The sequence below is a fragment of the Cyrtonyx montezumae genome, unplaced genomic scaffold (genome assembly GCF_038088225.1).
Source record: "Cyrtonyx montezumae isolate F1298 unplaced genomic scaffold, pur_monq_1.0 scaffold_27, whole genome shotgun sequence".
Lineage (NCBI taxonomy): Eukaryota > Metazoa > Chordata > Aves > Galliformes > Odontophoridae > Cyrtonyx > Cyrtonyx montezumae.
In genome coordinates this window covers 4006969-4032741 of record NW_027072014.1, presented here as the reverse complement: position 1 = coordinate 4032741, position 25773 = coordinate 4006969, and positions in this window count along the sequence as shown.

Below are 25773 nucleotides of genomic sequence, written 5' to 3'. Positions count from 1 at the left end.
TCATTTCATTTCATTTCATGGCATTTCCAAACCTCTTCATTTCATTTCATTTCATTTCATTGCATTTCTAAACCTCTTTATTTCTTTTCATTTCACTTCATTGCATTGCATTTTCACACCTATTCATTTCATTTCATTTCATTTCATTTCATTTCATTTCATTATTTCATTTCATTTCATTTCATTTCATGGCATTTCCACACCTCTTCATTTCATTTCATTTCATTTCATTTCATTTCATTTCATTTCATTTCATTGCATTGCATTTCATTGCATTTCAATTCATTTCATTTGCTGGCATTTCCAAACCTTTTCATTTCATTTTATTTCATTTTATTTCATTTCATTACATTTCATTTCATTTCATTTCATTTCATTACATTTCATTTCATTTCATTTCATGGCATTTCCACACCTCTTCATTACATTTCATTTCATTTCATTTCATTTCATTTCATTTCATTTCATTGCATTGCATTTCATTGCATTTCATTTCATTTCATTTCTTGGCATTTCCAAACCTCTTCATTCCATTTCATTTCATTTCATGGCATTTCCACGCCACTTCATTTAAATACATTCCATTTCATTTCATTTCATTTCATTTCATTTCATTTCATTTCATTTCATTTCATTTCATTGCATGGCTTTTCCACACCTTTTCATTTAATTTCATTTCATTTGATTTAATTTAATTTAATTTCATTTCATTTCAATGCATTTCATTTCACTGGATTTCATTTCATTTCATGGAATTTCGTTTCATTTCATTTGTTGGCATTTCCAAACCTTTTCATTTCATTTCATTTCATTTCATTTCATTTCATTTCATTTCAATTCATTTCATGGCATTTCATTGCATTTCATTTCATTTCATTTCATTTCATGGCATTTCCACACCTCTTCATTTCATTCCATTTCATTTCATTTCATTTCATTTCATTTCATTTCATTTCATTTCATTTCATTTCATGGCATTTCCACACCTCTACATTTAAATACATTTCATTTCATTTCATTTCATTTCATTTCATTTCATTCCATGGCTTTTCCACACCTTTTAATTTAATTCAATTTAATTTAATTTAATTTCATTTCATTTCATTTCATTTCATTTCATTTCATGGCATTTCATTTCATTTCATGGCATTTTCACACCTCTTCTTTTCAATTCATTTCATTTCATTTCATGGCATTTCCACACCTCTTCATATAAATACATATCATTTCATTTCATTTCATTGCATTTCATTTCATGGCATTTCATGGCATTTCATGGCATTTCATTTCATTTCATGGCATTTCCACACCTCTTCATTTCATTTCATTTCATTTCATTTCATTTCATTTCATTTCATTTCATTTCATTCCATGGCTTTTCCACACCTTTTAATTTAATTTAATTTAATTTAATTTAATTTAATTTCATTTCATTTCATTTCATTGCATTTCATTTCACTGGATTTCATTTCATTTCATGGCATTTCATTTCATTTAATTTGTTGGCATTTCCAAACCTTTTCATTTCATTTTATTTTATTTCATTTCATTTCATTTCATTTCATTTCATTTCATGGCATTTCATTGCATTTCATTTCATTTTACTTCATTTCATTTCATTTCATTATTTCATTTCATTTCATTTCATTTCATGGCATTTCCACACCTCTTCATTTCATTTCATTTCATTTCATTTCATTTCATTTCATTTCATTTCATTCCATGGCTTTTCCACACCTTTTCATTTAATTTCATTTCATTTCATTTCATTTCATTTCATTTCATTTCATTTCATTTCATGGCATTTCATTTCATTTCATTTCATTTCATTTCATTTCATTTCATTTCATTTCATTTCATTTCATTTCATTTCATTTCATTTCATTTCATGGCATTTCATTTCATTTCATTTGTTGGCATTTCCAAACCTCTTCATTTCATTTCATTTCATTTCATTTCATTTCATTTCATTTCATTTCATATCATTTCATTTCATTTCATTTCATGGCATTTCCACACCTCTTCATTTCATTTCATTTCATTTCATTTCTTTTCATTTCATTTCATTTCATTTCATTGCATTGCATTTCATTGCATTGCATTTTATTGCATTTCATTGCATTTCATTTCATTTCATTTGTTGGCATTTCCAAACCTTTTCATTTCATTTTATTTTATTTCATTTCATTTCATTACATTTCATTTCATTTCATTTCATTTCATTTCATTTCATTTCATGGCATTTCCACACCTCTTCATTTCATTTCATTTCATTGCATTGCATTGCATTGCATTTCATTGCATTTCATTGCATTTCATTTCTTGACATTTCCAAACCTCTTCATTCCATTTCATTTCATTTCATTTCATTTCATTTCATTTCATGGAATTTCCACACCTCTTTATTTCATTTCATTTCATTTCATTTCATGGCATTTCCACACCTCTTCATTTAAATACATTACATTTCATTTCATTTCATTTCATTTCATTTCATTCCATGGCTTTTCCACACCTTTTCATTTAATTTCATTTCATTTGATTTAATTTAATATCGTTTCATTTCATTTCATTGCATTTCATTTCACTGGATTTCATTTCATTTCATGGAATTTCGTTTCATTTCATTTGTTGGCATTTCCAAACCTTTTCATTTCATTTCATTTCATTTCATTTCATTTCATTTCATTTCATTTCATTTCATTTCATGGCATTTCCACACCTCTTCATTTCATTTCATTTCATTTCTTTTTAATTCATTTCATTTCATTTCATTTCATTTCATTTCATTGCATTGCATTGCATTGCATTTCATTGCATTTCATAGCAATTCATTTCATTTCATTTCTTGGCATTTCCAAACCACTTTATTTCATTTCATTTCTTGCCATTTCCAAACCGCTTCATTTCATTTCATTTCATTTCATTTCATTTCATTTCATTTCATTTCATGGCATTTCCACACCTCTTCATTTCATTTCATTTCATTTCATTTCATTTCATTTCATTTCATTTCATTTCATGGCATTTCATTGCATTTCATTACATTTCATTTCTTGGCATTTCCAAAACACTTCATTCCATTTCATACCATTTCATTTCATTTCATTTCATTTCATTTCATTTCATTTCATGGCATTTCCACACCTCTTCATTTAAATACATTTCATTTCATTTCATTTCATTTCATTTCATTTCATTCCATGGCTTTTCCACACCTTTTAATTTAATTTAATTTAATTTAATTTAATTTCATTTCATTTCATTTCATTACATTGCATTTCATTTCATTTCATTTCATTTCATGGCATTTCATTGCATTTCATTTCATTTTATTTCATTTCATGGCATTTCCACACCTCTTCATTTAAATACATTTCATTTCATGGCATTTCATTTCATTCCATGGCTTTTCCACACCTTTTAATTTAATTTAATTTAATTTCATTTCATTTCATTTCATTTCGTTGCATTGCATTTCATTGCATTTCATTGCATTTCATTTCATTTCATTTCTTGGCATTTCATAACCTCTTCATTCCATTTCATTTCATTTCATTTCATTTCATTTCATTTCATTTCATTTCATTTCATTTCATTTCATTTCATGGCATTTCCAAACCTCTTCATTTCATTTCATTTCATTTCATTGCATTTCTAAACCTCTTTATTTCTTTTCATTTCACTTCATTGCATTGCATTTTCACACCTATTCATTTCATTTCATTTCATTTCATTTCATTTCATTATTTCATTTCATTTCATTTCATTTCATGGCATTTCCACACCTCTTCATTTCATTTCATTTCATTTCATTTCATTTCATTTCATTTCATTTCATTGCATTGCATTGCATTTCATTGCATTTCAATTCATTTCATTTGCTGGCATTTCCAAACCTTTTCATTTCATTTTATTTCATTTTATTTCATTTCATTACATTTCATTTCATTTCATTTCATTTCATTACATTTCATTTCATTTCATTTCATGGCATTTCCACACCTCTTCATTACATTTCATTTCATTTCATTTCATTTCATTTCATTTCATTTCATTTCATTGCATTGCATTTCATTGCATTTCATTTCATTTCATTTCTTGGCATTTCCAAACCTCTTCATTCCATTTCATTTCATTTCATGGCATTTCCACGCCACTTCATTTAAATACATTCCATTTCATTTCATTTCATTTCATTTCATTTCATTTCATTTCATTTCATTTCATTTCATTCCATGGCTTTTCCACACCTTTTCATTTAATTTCATTTCATTTGATTTAATTTAATTTAATTTCATTTCATTTCAATGCATTTCATTTCACTGGATTTCATTTCATTTCATGGAATTTCGTTTCATTTCATTTGTTGGCATTTCCAAACCTTTTCATTTCATTTCATTTCATTTCATTTCATTTCATTTCATTTCATTTCATTTCAATTCATTTCATGGCATTTCATTGCATTTCATTTCATTTCATTTCATTTCATGGCATTTCCACACCTCTTCATTTCATTCCATTTCATTTCATTTCATTTCATTTCATTTCATTTCATTTCATTTCATTTCATTTCATGGCATTTCCACACCTCTTCATTTCATTTCATTTCATTTCTTGGCATTTCCAAAACACTTCATTCCATTTCATTCCATTTCATTTCATTTCATTTCATTTCATTTCATTTCATTTCATTTCATTTCATTTCATTTCATTTCATTTCATGGCATTTCCACACCACTTCATTTCATTTCATTTAATTTCATTTCATTTAATTTCATTTCATTTCATTTCATTGCATTGCATTGCATTTCATTCCATTTCATTTCATTTCATTTCATTTCATTTCATTTCATTTCATTGCATTGCATTTCATTGCATTGCATTTCATTTCATTTCATTGCATTTCATTTCATTTCATTTCATTTCATTTCATGGCATTTCCACACCTCTTCATTCCATTTCATTTCATTTCATTTCATTTCATTTCATTTCATTTCATGGCATTTCCACACCTCTTCATTTCCTTTCATTTTATTTTATTTCATTTCATTTCATTTCATTTCATTTCATTTCATTTCATTTCATGGCATTTCCACACCATTTCATTTCATTTCATTTCATTTCATTTCATTTCATTTCATTGCATTGCATTGCATTTCATTGCATTTCATTGCATTTCATTTCATTTCATTTCTTGGCATTTCCAAACCTCTTCATTCCATTTCATTTCATTTGCATTGCATTTCATTGCATTTCATAGCAATTCATTTCATTTCATTTCTTGGCATTTCCAAACCTCTTTATTTCATTTCATTTCATTTCATTTCATGGCATTTCCACGCCACTTCATTTAAATACATTCCATTTCATTTCATTTCATTTCATTTCATTTCATTTCATTTCATTTCATTTCATTCCATGGCTTTTCCACACCTTTTCATTTAATTTCATTTCATTTGATTTAATTTAATTTAATTTCATTTCATTTCAATGCATTTCATTTCACTGGATTTCATTTCATTTCATGGAATTTCGTTTCATTTCATTTGTTGGCATTTCCAAACCTTTTCATTTCATTTCATTTCATTTCATTTCATTTCATTTCATTTCATTTCATTTCAATTCATTTCATGGCATTTCATTGCATTTCATTTCATTTCATTTCATTTCATGGCATTTCCACACCTCTTCATTTCATTCCATTTCATTTCATTTCATTTCATTTCATTTCATTTCATTTCATGGCATTTCCACACCTCTTCATTTCATTTCATTTCATTTCTTGGCATTTCCAAAACACTTCATTCCATTTCATTCCATTTCATTTCATTTCATTTCATTTCATTTCATTTCATTTCATTTCATGGCATTTCCACACCTCTTCATTTCATTTCATTTCATTTCATTTCATTTCATTTCATTTCATTTCATTTCATTGCATTGCATTGCATTTCATTCCATTTCATTTCATTTCATTTCATTTCATTTCATTTCATTTCATTGCATTGCATTTCATTGCATTGCATTTCATTTCATTTCATTGCATTTCATTTCATTTCATTTCATGGCATTTCCACACCTCTTCATTCCATTTCATTTCATTTCATTTCATTTCATTTCATTTCAATTCATTTCATGGCATTTCATTGCATTTCATTTCATTTCATTTCATTTCATGGCATTTCCACACCTCTTCATTTCATTCCATTTCATTTCATTTCATTTCATTTCATTTCATTTCATTTCATTTCATTTCATTTCATTTCATGGCATTTCCACACCTCTTCATTTCATTTCATTTCATTTCTTGGCATTTCCAAAACACTTCATTCCATTTCATTCCATTTCATTTCATTTCATTTCATTTCATTTCATTTCATTTCATTTCATTTCATTTCATTTCATTTCATGGCATTTCCACACCTCTTCATTTCATTTCATTTCATTTCATTTCATTTCATTTCATTTCATTTCATTTCATTGCATTGCATTGCATTTCATTCCATTTCATTTCATTTCATTTCATTTCATTTCATTTCATTTCATTTCATTTCATTGCATTGCATTTCATTGCATTGCATTTCATTTCATTTCATTGCATTTCATTTCATTTCATTTCATGGCATTTCCACACCTCTTCATTCCATTTCATTTCATTTCATTTCATTTCATTTCATTTCATTTCATTTCATTTCATTTCATTTCATGGCATTTCCACACCTCTTCATTTCCTTTCATTTTATTTTATTTCATTTCATTTCATTTCATTTCATTTCATTTCATTTCATGGCATTTCCACACCATTTCATTTCATTTCATTTCATTTCATTGCATTGCATTTCATTGCATTGCATTGCATTTCATTGCATTTCATTGCATTTCATTTCATTTCATTTCTTGGCATTTCCAAACCTCTTCATTCCATTTCATTTCATTTGCATTGCATTTCATTGCATTTCATAGCAATTCATTTCATTTCATTTCTTGGCATTTCCAAACCTCTTTATTTCATTTCATTTCTTGCCATTTCCAAACCTCTTCATTTCATTTCATTTCATTTCATTTCATTTCATTTCATTTCATTTCATTTCATATCATTTCATTTCATGGCATTTCCACACCTCTTTATTTCATTTCATTTCATTTCATTTCATTTCATTTCATTTCATTTCATTTCATTTCATTTCATTTCATGGCATTTCATTTCATTTCATTTCATTTCATTTCATGGCATTTCCACACCTCTTCATTTCATTTCATTTCATTTCATTTCATTTCATTTCATTTCATTTCATTTCATGGCATTTCCACACCTCTTCATTTCATTTCATTTCATTTCATTTCATTTCATTTCATTTCATTTCATTTCATTGCATTGCATTTCATTGCATTTCATTTCATTTCATTTCTTGGCATTTTTAAACCTCTTCATTCCATTTCATTTCATTTCATTTCATTTCATTTCATGGCATTTCATTTCATTTCATTTGTTGGCATTTCCAAACCTCTTCATTTCATTTCATTTCATTTCATTTCATTTCATTTCATTTCATTTCATTTCATTTCATTTCATGGCATTTCATTTCATTTCATTTGTTGGCATTTCCAAACCTCTTCATTCCATTTCATTTCATTTCATGGCATTTCATCACCTCTTTATTTCATTTCATTTCATTTCATTTCATGGCATTTCCACGCCACTTCATTTAAATACATTCCATTTCATTTCATTTCATTTCATTTCATTTCATTTCATTTCATTTCATTTCATTCCATGGCTTTTCCACACCTTTTCATTTAATTTCATTTCATTTGATTTAATTTAATTTAATTTCATTTCATTTCAATGCATTTCATTTCACTGGATTTCATTTCATTTCATGGAATTTCGTTTCATTTCATTTGTTGGCATTTCCAAACCTTTTCATTTCATTTCATTTCATTTCATTTCATTTCATTTCATTTCATTTCATTTCAATTCATTTCATGGCATTTCATTGCATTTCATTTCATTTCATTTCATTTCATGGCATTTCCACACCTCTTCATTTCATTCCATTTCATTTCATTTCATTTCATTTCATTTCATTTCATTTCATTTCATTTCATTTCATTTCATGGCATTTCCACACCTCTTCATTTCATTTCATTTCATTTCTTGGCATTTCCAAAACACTTCATTCCATTTCATTCCATTTCATTTCATTTCATTTCATTTCATTTCATTTCATTTCATTTCATTTCATGGCATTTCCACACCTCTTCATTTCATTTCATTTCATTTCATTTCATTTCATTTCATTTCATTTCATTGCATTGCATTGCATTTCATTCCATTTCATTTCATTTCATTTCATTTCATTTCATTTCATTTCATTTCATTTCATTGCATTGCATTTCATTGCATTGCATTTCATTTCATTTCATTGCATTTCATTTCATTTCATTTCATGGCATTTCCACACCTCTTCATTTCCTTTCATTTTATTTTATTTCATTTCATTTCATTTCATTTCATTTCATTTCATTTCATTTCATTTCATTTCATTTCATGGCATTTCCACACCTCTTCATTTCATTTCATTTCATTTCATTTCATTTCATTTCATTTCATTTCATTTCATTTCATTGCATTGCATTGCATTTCATTGCATTTCATTGCATTTCATTTCATTTCATTTCTTGGCATTTCCAAACCTCTTCATTCCATTTCATTTCATTTGCATTGCATTTCATTGCATTTCATAGCAATTCATTTCATTTCATTTCTTGGCATTTCCAAACCTCTTTATTTCATTTCATTTCTTGCCATTTCCAAACCTCTTCATTTCATTTCATTTCATTTCATTTCATTTCATTTCATTTCATTTCATTTCATATCATTTCATTTCATGGCATTTCCACACCTCTTTATTTCATTTCATTTCATTTCATTTCATTTCATTTCATTTCATTTCATTTCATTTCATTTCATGGCATTTCATTTCATTTCATTTCATTTCATTTCATGGCATTTCCACACCTCTTCATTTCATTTCATTTCATTTCATTTCATTTCATTTCATTTCATTTCATTTCATTTCATTTCATGGCATTTCCACACCTCTTCATTTCATTTCATTTCATTTCATTTCATTTCATTTCATTTCATTTCATTTCATTGCATTGCATTGCATTTCATTGCATTTCATTGCATTTCATTTTATTTCATTTCTTGGCATTTTTAAACCTCTTCATTCCATTTCATTTCATTTCATTTCATTTCATTTCATTTCATTTCATTTCATGGCATTTCATTTCATTTCATTTGTTGGCATTTCCAAACCTCTTCATTTCATTTCATTTCATTTCATTTCATTTCATTTCATTTCATGGCATTTCATTTCATTTCATTTGTTGGCATTTCCAAACCTCTTCATTTCATTTCATTTCATTTCATTTCATTTCATTTCATTTCATTTCATTGCATTTCATTGCATTTCATAGCAATTCATTTCATTTCATTTCTTGGCATTTCCAAACCTCTTTATTTCATTTCATTTCTTGCCATTTCCAAACCGCTTCATTTCATTTCATTTCATTTCATTTCATTTCATTTCATTTCATTTCATGGCATTTCCACACCTCTTCATTTAAATACATTTCATTTCATTTCATTTCATTTCATTTCATTCCATGGCTTTTATACACCTTTTCATTTAATTTAATTTAATTTAATTTAATTTAATTTAATTTCATTTCATTTCATTTCATTTCATTTCATGGCATTTCCACACCTCTTCATTTCATTTCATTTCATTTCATTGCATTTCATTGCATTTCATAGCAATTCATTTCATTTCATTTCTTGGCATTTCCAAACCTCTTTATTTCATTTCATTTCTTGCCATTTCCAAACCGCTTCATTTCATTTCATTTCATTTCATTTCATTTCATGGCATTTCCACACCTCTTCATTAATTTCATTTCATTTCATTTCATTTCATTTCATTTCATGGCATTTCATTGCATTTCATTTCATTTCATTTCTTGGCATTTCCAAAACACTTCATTCCATTTCATTCCATTTCATTTCATTTCATTTCATTTCATTTCATTTCATTTCATTTCATTTCATTCCATGGCTTTTCCACCCCTTTTCATTTAATTTAATTTAATTTAATTTAATTTAATTTAATTTCATTTCATTTCATTTCATTTCATTTCATTGCATTTCATTTCATTTCATTTCATTTCTTGGCATTTCCAAAACACTTCATTCCATTTCATTCCATTTCATTTCATGGCATTTCCACACCTCTTCATTTAAATACATTTCATTTCATTTCATTTCATTTCATTCCATGGCTTTTCCACACCTTTTAATTTAATTTAATTTAATTTAATTTCATTTCATTTCATTTCATTTAATTTCATTTCATTTCATTTCATGGCATTTCCACAACTCTTCATTTAAATACATTTCAATTCATTTCATTTCATTTCGTTGCATTGCATTTCATTGCATTTCATTGCATTTCATTTCATTTCATTTCTTGGCATTTCCAAACCAATTCATTCCATTTCATTTCATTTCATTTCATTTCATTTCATTTCATTTCATTTCATTTCATTTCATGGCATTTCCAAACCTCTTCATTTCATTTCATTTCATTTCATGGCATTTCTATGCCTCTTTATTTCTTTTCATTTCACTTCATTGCATTGCATTTTCACACCTATTCATTTCATTTCATTTCATTTCATTTCATTTCATTTCATTTCATTATTTCATTTCATTTCATTTCATGGCATTTCCACACCTCTTCATTTCATTTCATTTCATTTCATTTCATTTCATTTCATTTCATTTCATTTCATTGCATTTCATTGCATTGCATTGCATTGCATTGCATTGCATTGCATTTCATTGCATTTCATTTCATTTCATTTGTTGGCATTTCCAAACCTTTTCATTTCATTTTATTTTACTTCATTTCATTTCATTACATTTCATTTCATTTCATTTCATTTCATTTCATTTCATGGCATTTCCACACCTCTTCATTTCATTTCATTTCATTTCATTTCATGGCATTTCTACACCTCTTTATTTCTTTTCATTTCATTTTATTGCATTTCATATCATTTCATTTCATTTCATTTCATTTCATTTCATTATTTCATTTCATTTCATTTCATTTCATGGCATTTCATTGCATTTCATTTCATTTCATTTCATTTCATTTCATTTCATTTCATTTCATGGCATTTCCACACCTCTTCATTTCATTCCATTTCATTTCATTTCATTTCATTTCATTTCATTTCATTTCATTTCATTTCATTTCATGGCATTTCCACACCTCTTCATTTCATTTCATTTCATTTCATTTCATTTCATTTCATTTCATTTCATTGCATTGCATTGCATTTCATTGCATTTCACTGCATTTCATTTCATTTCATTTCATGGCATTTCCACACCTCTTCATTCCATTTCATTTCATTTCATTTCATTTCATTTCATTTCATTTCATTTCATTTCATTTCCACACCTCATCATTTCATTTCATTTCATTTCATTTCATTTCATTTCATTTCATTTCATGGCATTTCATTTCATTTCATTTGTTGGCATTTCCAAAGCTCTTCATTTCAAGTCATTTCGTTTCATTTCATTTCATTTCATTTCATGGCATTTCCACACCTCTTCATTTCATTTCATTTCATTTCATTTCATTTCATTTCATTGCATTTCATTGCATTTCATTGCATTTCATAGCAATTCATTTCATTTCATTTCTTGGCATTTCCAAACCTCTTTATTTCATTTCATTTCTTGCCATTTCCAAACCGATTCCGCTTCATTTCATTTCATTTCATTTCATTTCATTTCATTTCATTTCATTTCATTTCATTGCATTTCATAGCAATTCATTTCATTTCATTTCTTGGCATTTCCAAATCTCTTTATTTCATTTCATTTCTTGCCATTTCCAAACCGCTTCATTTCATTTCATTTCATTTCATTTCATTTCATTTCATTTCATTTCATTTCATTTCATGGCATTTCCAAACCTCTTCATTTAAATACATTTCATTTCATTTCATTTCATTTCATTTCATTCCATGGCTTTTATACACCTTTTCATTTAATTTAATTTAATTTAATTTCATTTCATTTCATTTCATTTCATTTCATTTCATGGCATTTCCACACCTCTTCATTTCATTTCATTTCATTTCATTTCATTTCATTTCATTGCATTTCATTGCATTTCATAGCAATTCATTTCATTTCATTTCTTGGCATTTCCAAACCTCTTTATTTCATTTCATTTCTTGCCATTTCCAAACCGATTCCGCTTCATTTCATTTCATTTCATTTCATTTCATTTCATTTCATTTCATTTCATTTCATTTCATGGCATTTCCACACCTCTTCATTTCATTTCATTTCATTTCCTTTCATTTCATTTCATTTCATTTCATTTCATTTCATTTCATTTCATGGCATTTCCACACCTCTTCATTTCATTTCATTTCATTTCATTTCATTGCATTTCATAGCAATTCATTTCATTTCATTTCTTTGCATTTCCAAACCTCTTTATTTCATTTCATTTCTTGCCATTTCCAAACCGCTTCATTTCATTTCATTTCATTTCATTACATTTCATTTCATTTCATTTCATTTCATTTCATTTCATTTCATTTCATTTCATGGCATTTCCACACCTCTTCATTTCATTTCATTTCATTTCTTGGCATTTCCAAAACACTTCATTCCGTTTCATTCCATTTCATTTCATTTCATTTCATTTCATTTCATTTCATTTCATGGCATTTCCACAACTCTTCATTTAAATACATTTCATTTCATTTCATTTCATTTCATTTCATTTCATTTCATTTCATTTCATTCCATGGCTTTTCCACACCTTTTCATTTAATTTAATTTCATTTCATTTCATTTCATTCCATGGCTTTTCCACACCTTTTCATTTAATTTCATTTCATTTCATTTCATTTCATTTCATTTCATTTCATTTCATTTCATTTCATTGCATTTCATTGCATTTCATTTCATTTCATTTCATGGCATTTCCACACCTCTTCATTTAAATATATTTCATTTCATTTCATTTCATTTCATTTCATTCCATGGCTTTTCCACACCTTTTAATTTAATTTAATTTAATTTAATTTAATTTCATTTCATGGCATTTCCACACCTCTTCATTTCATTTCATTTCATTTCATTTCATTTCATTTCATTTCATTTCATTTCATTTCATTTCATTTCATTTCATGGCATTTCCACACCTCTTCATTTAAATACATTTCATTTCATTTCATTTCATTTCATTTCATTCCATGGCTTTTATACACCTTTTCATTTAATTTAATTTAATTTCATTTCATTTCATTTCATTTCATTTCATGGCATTTCCACACCTCTTCATTTCATTTCATTTCATTTCATTGCATTTCATTGCATTTCATTGCATTTCATAGCAATTCATTTCATTTCATTTCTTGGCATTTCCAAACCTCTTTATTTCATTTCATTTCTTGCCATTTCCAAACCGCTTCATTTCATTTCATTTCATTTCATTTCATTTCATTTCATTTCATGGCATTTCCACACCTCTTCATTAATTTCATTTCATTTCATTTCATTTCATTTCATTTCATGGCATTTCATTGCATTTCATTTCATTTCATTTCTTGGCATTTCCAAAACACTTCATTCCATTTCATTCCATTTCATTTCATTTCATTTCATTTCATTTCATTTCATTTCATTTCATTTCATTTCATTCCATGGCTTTTCCACCCCTTTTCATTTAATTTAATTTAATTTAATTTAATTTCATTTCATTTCATTTCATTTCATTTCATTTCATTGCATTTCATTTCATTTCATTTCATTTCTTGGCATTTCCAAAACACTTCATTCCATTTCATTCCATTTCATTTCATGGCATTTCCACACCTCTTCATTTAAATACATTTCATTTCATTTCATTTCATTTCATTTCATTCCATGGCTTTTCCACACCTTTTCATTTAATTTAATTTAATTTAATTTAATTTCATTTCATTTCATTTAATTTCATTTCATTTCATTTCATGGCATTTCCACAACTCTTCATTTAAATACATTTCATTTCATTTCATTTCATTTCGTTGCATTGCATTTCATTGCATTTCATTGCATTTCATTTCATTTCATTTCTTGGCATTTCCAAACCAATTCATTCCATTTCATTTCATTTCATTTCATTTCATTTCATTTCATTTCATGGCATTTCCAAACCTCTTCATTTCATTTCATTTCATTTCATGGCATTTCTATGCCTCTTTATTTCTTTTCATTTCACTTCATTGCATTGCATTTTCACACCTATTCATTTCATTTCATTTCATTTCATTTCATTTCATTTCATTTCATTATTTCATTTCATTTCATTTCATTTCATGGCATTTCCACACCTTTTCATTTCATTTCATTTCATTTCATTTCATTTCATTTCATTTCATTTCATTTCATTTCATTGCATTGCATTGCATTGCATTGCATTTCGTTGCATTTCATTTCATTTCATTTGTTGGCATTTCCAAACCTTTTCATTTCATTTTATTTTACTTCATTTCATTTCATTACATTTCATTTCATTTCATTTCATTTCATGGCATTTCCACACCTCTTCATTTCATTTCATTTCATTTCATTTCATTTCATTTCATTTCATTTCATTTCATGGCATTTCTACACCTCTTTATTTCTTTTCATTTCATTTTATTGCATTTCATATCATTTCATTTCATTTCATTTCATTTCATTTCATTTCATTTCATTATTTCATTTCATTTCATTTCATTTCATGGCATTTCATTGCATTTCATTTCATTTCATTTCATTTCATTTCATTTCATTTCATGGCATTTCCACACCTCTTCATTTCATTTCATTTCATTTCATTTCATTTCATTTCATTTCATTTCATTTCATTTCATGGCATTTCCACACCTCTTCATTTCATTTCATTTCATTTCATTTCATTTCATTTCATTTCATTGCATTGCATTGCATTTCATTGCATTTCACTGCATTTCATTTCATTTCATTTCATGGCATTTCCACACCTCTTCATTCCATTTCATTTCATTTCATTTCATTTCATTTCATTTCCACACCTCATCATTTCATTTCATTTCATTTCATTTCATTTCATTTCATGGCATTTCATTTCATTTCATTTGTTGGCATTTCCAAACCTCTTCATTTCATTTCATTTCATTTCATTTCATTTCATTTCATTTCATTTCATTTCATTTCATGGCATTTCCACACCTCTTCATTTCATTTCATTTCATTTCATTTCATTTCATTTCATTTCATTTCATTTCATTGCATTTCATTGCATTTCATAGCAATTCATTTCATTTCATTTCTTGGCATTTCCAAACCTCTTTATTTCATTTCATTTCTTGCCATTTCCAAACCGATTCCGCTTCATTTCATTTCATTTCATTTCATTTCATTTCATTTCATTTCATGGCATTTCCACACCTCTTCATTTCATTTCATTTCATTTCATTTCATTTCATTTCATTTCATTTCATGGCATTTCCACACCTCGTCATTTCATTTCATTTCATTTCATTTCATTGCATTTCATAGCAATTCATTTCATTTCATTTCTTTGCATTTCCAAACCTCTTTATTTCATTTCATTTCTTGCCATTTCCAAACCGCTTCATTTCATTTCATTTCATTTCATTACATTTCATTTCATTTCATTTCATTTCATTTCATTTCATTTCATTTCATGGCATTTCCACACCTCTTCATTTCATTTCATTTCATTTCTTGGCATTTCCAAAACACTTCATTCCATTTCATTCCATTTCATTTCATTTCATTTCATTTCATTTCATTTCATTTCATTTCATGGCATTTCCACAACTCTTCATTTAAATACATTTCATTTCATTTCATTTCATTTCATTTCATTTCATTTCATTTCATTCCATGGCTTTTCCACACCTTTTCATTTAATTTCATTTCATTTCATTTCATTTCATTCCATGGCTTTTCCACACCTTTTAATTTAATTTAATTTAATTTAATTTCATTTCATTTCATGGCATTTCCACACCTCTTCATTTCATTTCATTTCATTTCATTTCATTTCATTTCATTTCATTTCATTTCATTTCATTTCATGGCATTTCCACACCTCTTCATTTAAATACATTTCATTTCATTTCATTTCATTTCATTTCATTCCATGGCTTTTATACACCTTTTCATTTAATTTAATTTAATTTAATTTAATTTCATTTCATTTCATTTCATTTCATTTCATTTCATGGCATTTCCACACCTCTTCATTTCATTTCATTTCATTTCATTGCATTTCATTGCATTTCATAGCAATTCATTTCATTTCATTTCTTGGCATTTCCAAACCTCTTTATTTCATTTCATTTCTTGCCATTTCCAAACTGCTTCATTTCATTTCATTTCATTTCATTTCATTTCATGGCATTTCCACACCTCTTCATTAATTTCATTTCATTTCATTTCATTTCATTTCATTTCATTTCATTTCATGGCATTTCATTGCATTTCATTTCATTTCATTTCTTGTCATTTCCAAAACACTTCATTCCATTTCATTCCATTTCATTTCATTTCATTTCATTTCATTTCATTCTATGGCTTTTCCACCCCTTTTCATTTAATTTAATTTAATTTAATTTAATTTAATTTAATTTAATTTCATTTCATTTCATTTCATTGCATTTCATTTCATTTCATTTCATTTCTTGGCATTTCCAAAACACTTCATTCCATTTCATTCCATTTCATTTCATGGCATTTCCACACCTCTTCATTTAAATACATTTCATTTCATTTCATTTCATTTCATTCCATGGCTTTTCCACACCTTTTCATTTAATTTAATTTAATTTCATTTCATTTCATTTCATTTCATTTCATTTCATTTCATTTCATGGCATTTCCACAACTCTTCATTTAAATACATTTCATTTCATTTCATTTCATTTCGTTGCATTGCATTTCATTGCATTTCATTGCATTTCATTTCATTTCATTTCTTGGCATTTCCAAACCAATTCATTCCATTTCATTTCATTTCATTTCATTTCATTTCATTTCATTTCATTTCATAACATTTCCAAACCTCTTCATTTCATTTCATTTCATTTCATGGCATTTCTATGCCTCTTTATTTCTTTTCATTTCACTTCATTGCATTGCATTTTCACACCTATTCATTTCATTTCATTTCATTTCATTTCATTTCATTATTTCATTTCATTTCATTTCATTTCATGGCATTTCCACACCTCTTCATTTCATTTCATTTCATTTCATTTCATTTCATTTCATTTCATTTCATTTCATTGCATTGCATTGCATTGCATTGCATTTCGTTGCATTTCATTTCATTTCATTTGTTGGCATTTCCAAACCTTTTCATTTCATTTTATTTTACTTCATTTCATTTCATTACATTTCATTTCATTTCATTTCATTTCATTTCATGGCATTTCCACACCTCTTCATTTCATTTCATTTCATTTCATTTCATGGCATTTCTACACCTCTTTATTTCTTTTCATTTCATTTCATTTCATTTCATTTCATTTCATTTCATTTCATTTCATGGCATTTCCACACCTCTTCATTTCATTTCATTTCATTTCATTTCATTTCATTGCATTTCATTTCATGGCATTTCCACACCTCTTCATTCCATTTCATTTCATTTCATTTCATTTCATTTCATTTCATTTCATTTCATTTCATTTCCACACCTCATCATTTCATTTCATTTCATTTCATTTCATTTCATTTCATTTCATTTCATTTCATGGCATTTCATTTCATTTCATTTGTTGGCATTTCCAAACCTCTTCATTTCATTTCATTTCATTTCATTTCATTTCATTTCATTTCGTTTCATTTCATGGCATTTCCACACCTCTTCATTTCATTTCATTTCATTTCATTTCATTTCATTTCATTTCATTGCATTTCATTGCATTTCATTGCATTTCATAGCAATTCATTTCATTTCATTTCTTGGCATTTCCAAACCTCTTTATTTCATTTCATTTCTTGCCATTTCCAAACCGATTCCGCTTCATTTCATTTCATTTCATTTCATTTCATTTCATTTCATTTCATGGCATTTCCACACCTCTTCATTTCATTTCATTTCATTTCATTTCATTTCATTTCATTTCATTTCATTTCATTTCATGGCATTTCCACACCTCTTCATTTCATTTCATTTCATTTCATTTCATTGCATTTCATAGCAATTCATTTCATTTCATTTCTTTGCATTTCCAAACCTCTTTATTTCATTTCATTTCTTGCCATTTCCAAACCGCTTCATTTCATTTCATTTCATTTCATTACATTTCATTTCATTTCATTTCATTTCATTTCATTTCATGGCATTTCCACACCTCTTCATTTCATTTCATTTCATTACATTTCTTGGCATTTCCAAAACACTTCATTCCATTTCATTCCATTTAATTTAATTTCATTTCATTTCATTTCATTTCATTTCATTTCATTTCATGGCATTTCCACAACTCTTCATTTAAATACATTTCAATTCATTTCATTTCATTTCATTTCATTTCATTTCATTTCATTCCATGGCTTTTCCACACCTTTTCATTTAATTTAATTTCATTTCATTTCATTTCATTCCATGGCTTTTCCACACCTTTTCATTTAATTTCATTTCATTTCATTTCATTTCATTTCATTTCATTTCATTTCATTTCATTGCATTTCATTGCATTTCATTTCATTTCATTTCATGGCATTTCCACACCTCTTCATTTAAATATATTTCATTTCATTTCATTTCATTTCATTTCATTCCATGTCTTTTCCACACCTTTTAATTTAATTTAATTTAATTTAATTTAATTTCATTTCATGGCATTTCCACACCTCTTCATTTCATTTCATTTCATTGCATTTCATTGCATTGCATTTCATTGCATTTCATTTCATTTCATTTCTTGGCATTTCCAAACCTCTTCATTCCATTTCATTTCATTTCATTTCATTTCATTTCATTTCATTTCATTTCATTTCATGGCATTTCCACACCTCTTCATTTCATTTCATTTCATTTCATGGCATTTCTACACCTCTTTATTTCTTTTCATTTCATTTCATTGCATTGCATTTTCACACCTATTCATTTCATTTCATTTCATTTCATTATTTCATTTCATTTCATTTCATTTCATTTCATGGCATTTCCACACCTCTTCATTTCATTCCATTTCATTTCATTTCATTTCATTTCATTTCATTTCATGGCATTTCCACACCTCTTTATTTCTTTTCATTTTATTTTATTTCATTTCATTTCATTTCATTTCATTTCATTTCATTTCATTTCATTTCATTTCATTTCATGGCATTTCCACACCTCTTCATTTCATTTCATTTCATTTCATTTCATTTCATTTCATTTCATTTCATTTCATTTCATTGCATTTCATGGCATTTCCACACCTCTTCATTTCATTTCATTTCATTTCATTTCATTTCATTTCATTTCATTTCATTGCATTGCATTGCATTTCATTCCATTTCATTTCATTTCATTTCATTTCATTTCATTTCATTTCATTTCATTTCATTGCATTGCATTTCATTGCATTGCATTTCATTTCATTTCATTGCATTTCATTTCATTTCATTTCATGGCATTTCCACACCTCTTCATTTCCTTTCATTTTATTTTATTTCATTTCATTTCATTTCATTTCATTTCATTTCATTTCATTTCATTTCATTTCATTTCATGGCATTTCCACACCTCTTCATTTCATTTCATTTCATTTCATTTCATTTCATTTCATTTCATTTCATTTCATTTCATTGCATTGCATTGCATTTCATTGCATTTCATTGCATTTCATTTCATTTCATTTCTTGGCATTTCCAAACCTCTTCATTCCATTTCATTTCATTTGCATTGCATTTCATTGCATTTCATAGCAATTCATTTCATTTCATTTCTTGGCATTTCCAAACCTCTTTATTTCATTTCATTTCTTGCCATTTCCAAACCTCTTCATTTCATTTCATTTCATTTCATTTCATTTCATTTCATTTCATATCATTTCATTTCATGGCATTTCCACACCTCTTTATTTCATTTCATTTCATTTCATTTCATTTCATTTCATTTCATTTCATTTCATTTCATTTCATGGCATTTCATTTCATTTCATTTCATTTCATTTCATGGCATTTCCACACCTCTTCATTTCATTTCATTTCATTTCATTTCATTTCATTTCATTTCATTTCATTTCATTTCATTTCATGGCATATCCACACCTCTTCATTTCATTTCATTTCATTTCATTTCATTTCATTTCATTTCATTTCATTTCATTTCATTGCATTGCATTGCATTTCATTGCATTTCATTGCATTTCATTTTATTTCATTTCTTGGCATTTTTAAACCTCTTCATTCCATTTCATTTCATTTCATTTCATTTCATTTCATTTCATTTCATTTCATGGCATTTCATTTCATTTCATTTGTTGGCATTTCCAAACCTCTTCATTTCATTTCATTTCATTTCATTTCATTTCATTTCATTTCATTTCATGGCATTTCATTTCATTTCATTTGTTGGCATTTCCAAACCTCTTCATTTCATTTCATTTCATTTCATTTCATTTCATTTCATTTCATTTCATTGCATTTCATTGCATTTCATAGCAATTCATTTCATTTCATTTCTTGGCATTTCCAAACCTCTTTATTTCATTTCATTTCTTGCCATTTCCAAACCGCTTCATTTCATTTCATTTCATTTCATTTCATTTCATTTCATTTCATTTCATGGCATTTCCACACCTCTTCATTTAAATACATTTCATTTCATTTCATTTCATTTCATTTCATTCCATGGCTTTTATACACCTTTTCATTTAATTTAATTTAATTTAATTTAATTTAATTTCATTTCATTTCATTTCATTTCATTTCATTTCATGGCATTTCCACACCTCTTCATTTCATTTCATTTCATTTCATTGCATTTCATTGCATTTCATAGCAATTCATTTCATTTCATTTCTTGGCATTTCCAAACCTCTTTATTTCATTTCATTTCTTGCCATTTCCAAACCGCTTCATTTCATTTCATTTCATTTCATTTCATTTCATGGCATTTCCACACCTCTTCATTAATTTCATTTCATTTCATTTCATTTCATTTCATTTCATGGCATTTCATTGCATTTCATTTCATTTCATTTCTTGGCATTTCCAAAACACTTCATTCCATTTCATTCCATTTCATTTCATTTCATTTCATTTCATTTCATTTCATTTCATTTCATTTCATTCCATGGCTTTTCCACCCCTTTTCATTTAATTTAATTTAATTTAATTTAATTTAATTTAATTTCATTTCATTTCATTTCATTTCATTTCATTGCATTTCATTTCATTTCATTTCATTTCTTGGCATTTCCAAAACACTTCATTCCATTTCATTCCATTTCATTTCATGGCATTTCCACACCTCTTCATTTAAATACATTTCATTTCATTTCATTTCATTTCATTCCATGGCTTTTCCACACCTTTTAATTTAATTTAATTTAATTTAATTTCATTTCATTTCATTTCATTTCATTTCATTTCATTTCATTTCATGGCATTTCCACAACTCTTCATTTAAATACATTTCAATTCATTTCATTTCATTTCGTTGCATTGCATTTCATTGCATTTCATTGCATTTCATTTCATTTCATTTCTTGGCATTTCCAAACCAATTCATTCCATTTCATTTCATTTCATTTCATTTCATTTCATTTCATTTCATTTCATTTCATTTCATGGCATTTCCAAACCTCTTCATTTCATTTCATTTCATTTCATGGCATTTCTATGCCTCTTTATTTCTTTTCATTTCACTTCATTGCATTGCATTTTCACACCTATTCATTTCATTTCATTTCATTTCATTTCATTTCATTTCATTTCATTATTTCATTTCATTTCATTTCATGGCATTTCCACACCTCTTCATTTCATTTCATTTCATTTCATTTCATTTCATTTCATTTCATTTCATTTCATTTCATTGCATTTCATTGCATTGCATTGCATTGCATTGCATTGCATTGCATTTCATTGCATTTCATTTCATTTCATTTGTTGGCATTTCCAAACCTTTTCATTTCATTTTATTTTACTTCATTTCATTTCATTACATTTCATTTCATTTCATTTCATTTCATTTCATGGCATTTCCACACCTCTTCATTTCATTTCATTTCATTTCATTTCATGGCATTTCTACACCTCTTTATTTCTTTTCATTTCATTTTATTGCATTTCATATCATTTCATTTCATTTCATTTCATTTCATTTCATTATTTCATTTCATTTCATTTCATTTCATGGCATTTCATTGCATTTCATTTCATTTCATTTCATTTCATTTCATTTCATTTCATTTCATGGCATTTCCACACCTCTTCATTTCATTCCATTTCATTTCATTTCATTTCATTTCATTTCATTTCATTTCATTTCATTTCATTTCATGGCATTTCCACACCTCTTCATTTCATTTCATTTCATTTCATTTCATTTCATTTCATTTCATTTCATTTCATTGCATTGCATTGCATTTCATTGCATTTCACTGCATTTCATTTCATTTCATTTCATGGCATTTCCACACCTCTTCATTCCATTTCATTTCATTTCATTTCATTTCATTTCATTTCATTTCATTTCATTTCATTTCCACACCTCATCATTTCATTTCATTTCATTTCATTTCATTTCATTTCATTTCATTTCATTTCATGGCATTTCATTTCATTTCATTTGTTGGCATTTCCAAAGCTCTTCATTTCAAGTCATTTCGTTTCATTTCATTTCATTTCATTTCATGGCATTTCCACACCTCTTCATTTCATTTCATTTCATTTCATTTCATTTCATTTCATTGCATTTCATTGCATTTCATTGCATTTCATAGCAATTCATTTCATTTCATTTCTTGGCATTTCCAAACCTCTTTATTTCATTTCATTTCTTGCCATTTCCAAACCGATTCCGCTTCATTTCATTTCATTTCATTTCATTTCATTTCATTTCATTTCATTTCATTGCATTGCATTTCATAGCAATTCATTTCATTTCATTTCTTGGCATTTCCAAATCTCTTTATTTCATTTCATTTCTTGCCATTTCCAAACCGCTTCATTTCATTTCATTTCATTTCATTTCATTTCATTTCATTTCATTTCATTTCATGGCATTTCCAAACCTCTTCATTTAAATACATTTCATTTCATTTCATTTCATTTCATTTCATTCCATGGCTTTTATACACCTTTTCATTTAATTTAATTTAATTTAATTTCATTTCATTTCATTTCATTTCATTTCATTTCATGGCATTTCCACACCTCTTCATTTCATTTCATTTCATTTCATTTCATTTCATTTCATTGCATTTCATTGCATTTCATAGCAATTCATTTCATTTCATTTCTTGGCATTTCCAAACCTCTTTATTTCATTTCATTTCTTGCCATTTCCAAACCGATTCCGCTTCATTTCATTTCATTTCATTTCATTTCATTTCATTTCATTTCATTTCATTTCATTTCATGGCATTTCCACACCTCTTCATTTCATTTCATTTCATTTCCTTTCATTTCATTTCATTTCATTTCATTTCATTTCATTTCATTTCATGGCATTTCCACACCTCTTCATTTCATTTCATTTCATTTCATTTCATTGCATTTCATAGCAATTCATTTCATTTAATTTCTTTGCATTTCCAAACCTCTTTATTTCATTTCATTTCTTGCCATTTCCAAACCGCTTCATTTCATTTCATTTCATTTCATTACATTTCATTTCATTTCATTTCATTTCATTTCATTTCATTTCATTTCATTTCATTTCATGGCATTTCCACACCTCTTCATTTCATTTCATTTCATTTCTTGGCATTTCCAAAACACTTCATTCCGTTTCATTCCATTTCATTTCATTTCATTTCATTTCATTTCATTTCATGGCATTTCCACAACTCTTCATTTAAATACATTTCATTTCATTTCATTTCATTTCATTTCATTTCATTTCATTTCATTTCATTCCATGGCTTTTCCACACCTTTTCATTTAATTTAATTTCATTTCATTTCATTTCATTCCATGGCTTTTCCACACCTTTTCATTTAATTTCATTTCATTTCATTTCATTTCATTTCATTTCATTTCATTTCATTTCATTTCATTGCATTTCATTGCATTTCATTTCATTTCATTTCATGGCATTTCCACACCTCTTCATTTAAATATATTTCATTTCATTTCATTTCATTTCATTTCATTCCATGGCTTTTCCACACCTTTTAATTTAATTTAATTTAATTTAATTTAATTTCATTTCATGGCATTTCCACACCTCTTCATTTCATTTCATTTCATTTCATTTCATTTCATTTCATTTCATTTCATTTCATTTCATTTCATTTCATTTCATGGCATTTCCACACCTCTTCATTTAAATACATTTCATTTCATTTCATTTCATTTCATTTCATTCCATGGCTTTTATACACCTTTTCATTTAATTTAATTTAATTTCATTTCATTTCATTTCATTTCATTTCATGGCATTTCCACACCTCTTCATTTCATTTCATTTCATTTCATTGCATTTCATTGCATTTCATTGCATTTCATAGCAATTCATTTCATTTCATTTCTTGGCATTTCCAAACCTCTTTATTTCATTTCATTTCTTGCCATTTCCAAACCGCTTCATTTCATTTCATTTCATTTCATTTCATTTCATTTCATTTCATGGCATTTCCACACCTCTTCATTAATTTCATTTCATTTCATTTCATTTCATTTCATTTCATGGCATTTCATTGCATTTCATTTCATTTCATTTCTTGGCATTTCCAAAACACTTCATTCCATTTCATTCCATTTCATTTCATTTCATTTCATTTCATTTCATTTCATTTCATTTCATTTCATTTCATTCCATGGCTTTTCCACCCCTTTTCATTTAATTTAATTTAATTTAATTTAATTTCATTTCATTTCATTTCATTTCATTTCATTTCATTGCATTTCATTTCATTTCATTTCATTTCTTGGCATTTCCAAAACACTTCATTCCATTTCATTCCATTTCATTTCATGGCATTTCCACACCTCTTCATTTAAATACATTTCATTTCATTTCATTTCATTTCATTTCATTCCATGGCTTTTCCACACCTTTTCATTTAATTTAATTTAATTTCATTTCATTTCATTTCATTTCATTTAATTTCATTTCATTTCATTTCATGGCATTTCCACAACTCTTCATTTAAATACATTTCATTTCATTTCATTTCATTTCGTTGCATTGCATTTCATTGCATTTCATTGCATTTCATTTCATTTCATTTCTTGGCATTTCCAAACCAATTCATTCCATTTCATTTCATTTCATTTCATTTCATTTCATTTCATTTCATGGCATTTCCAAACCTCTTCATTTCATTTCATTTCATTTCATGGCATTTCTATGCCTCTTTATTTCTTTTCATTTCACTTCATTGCATTGCATTTTCACACCTATTCATTTCATTTCATTTCATTTCATTTCATTTCATTTCATTTCATTATTT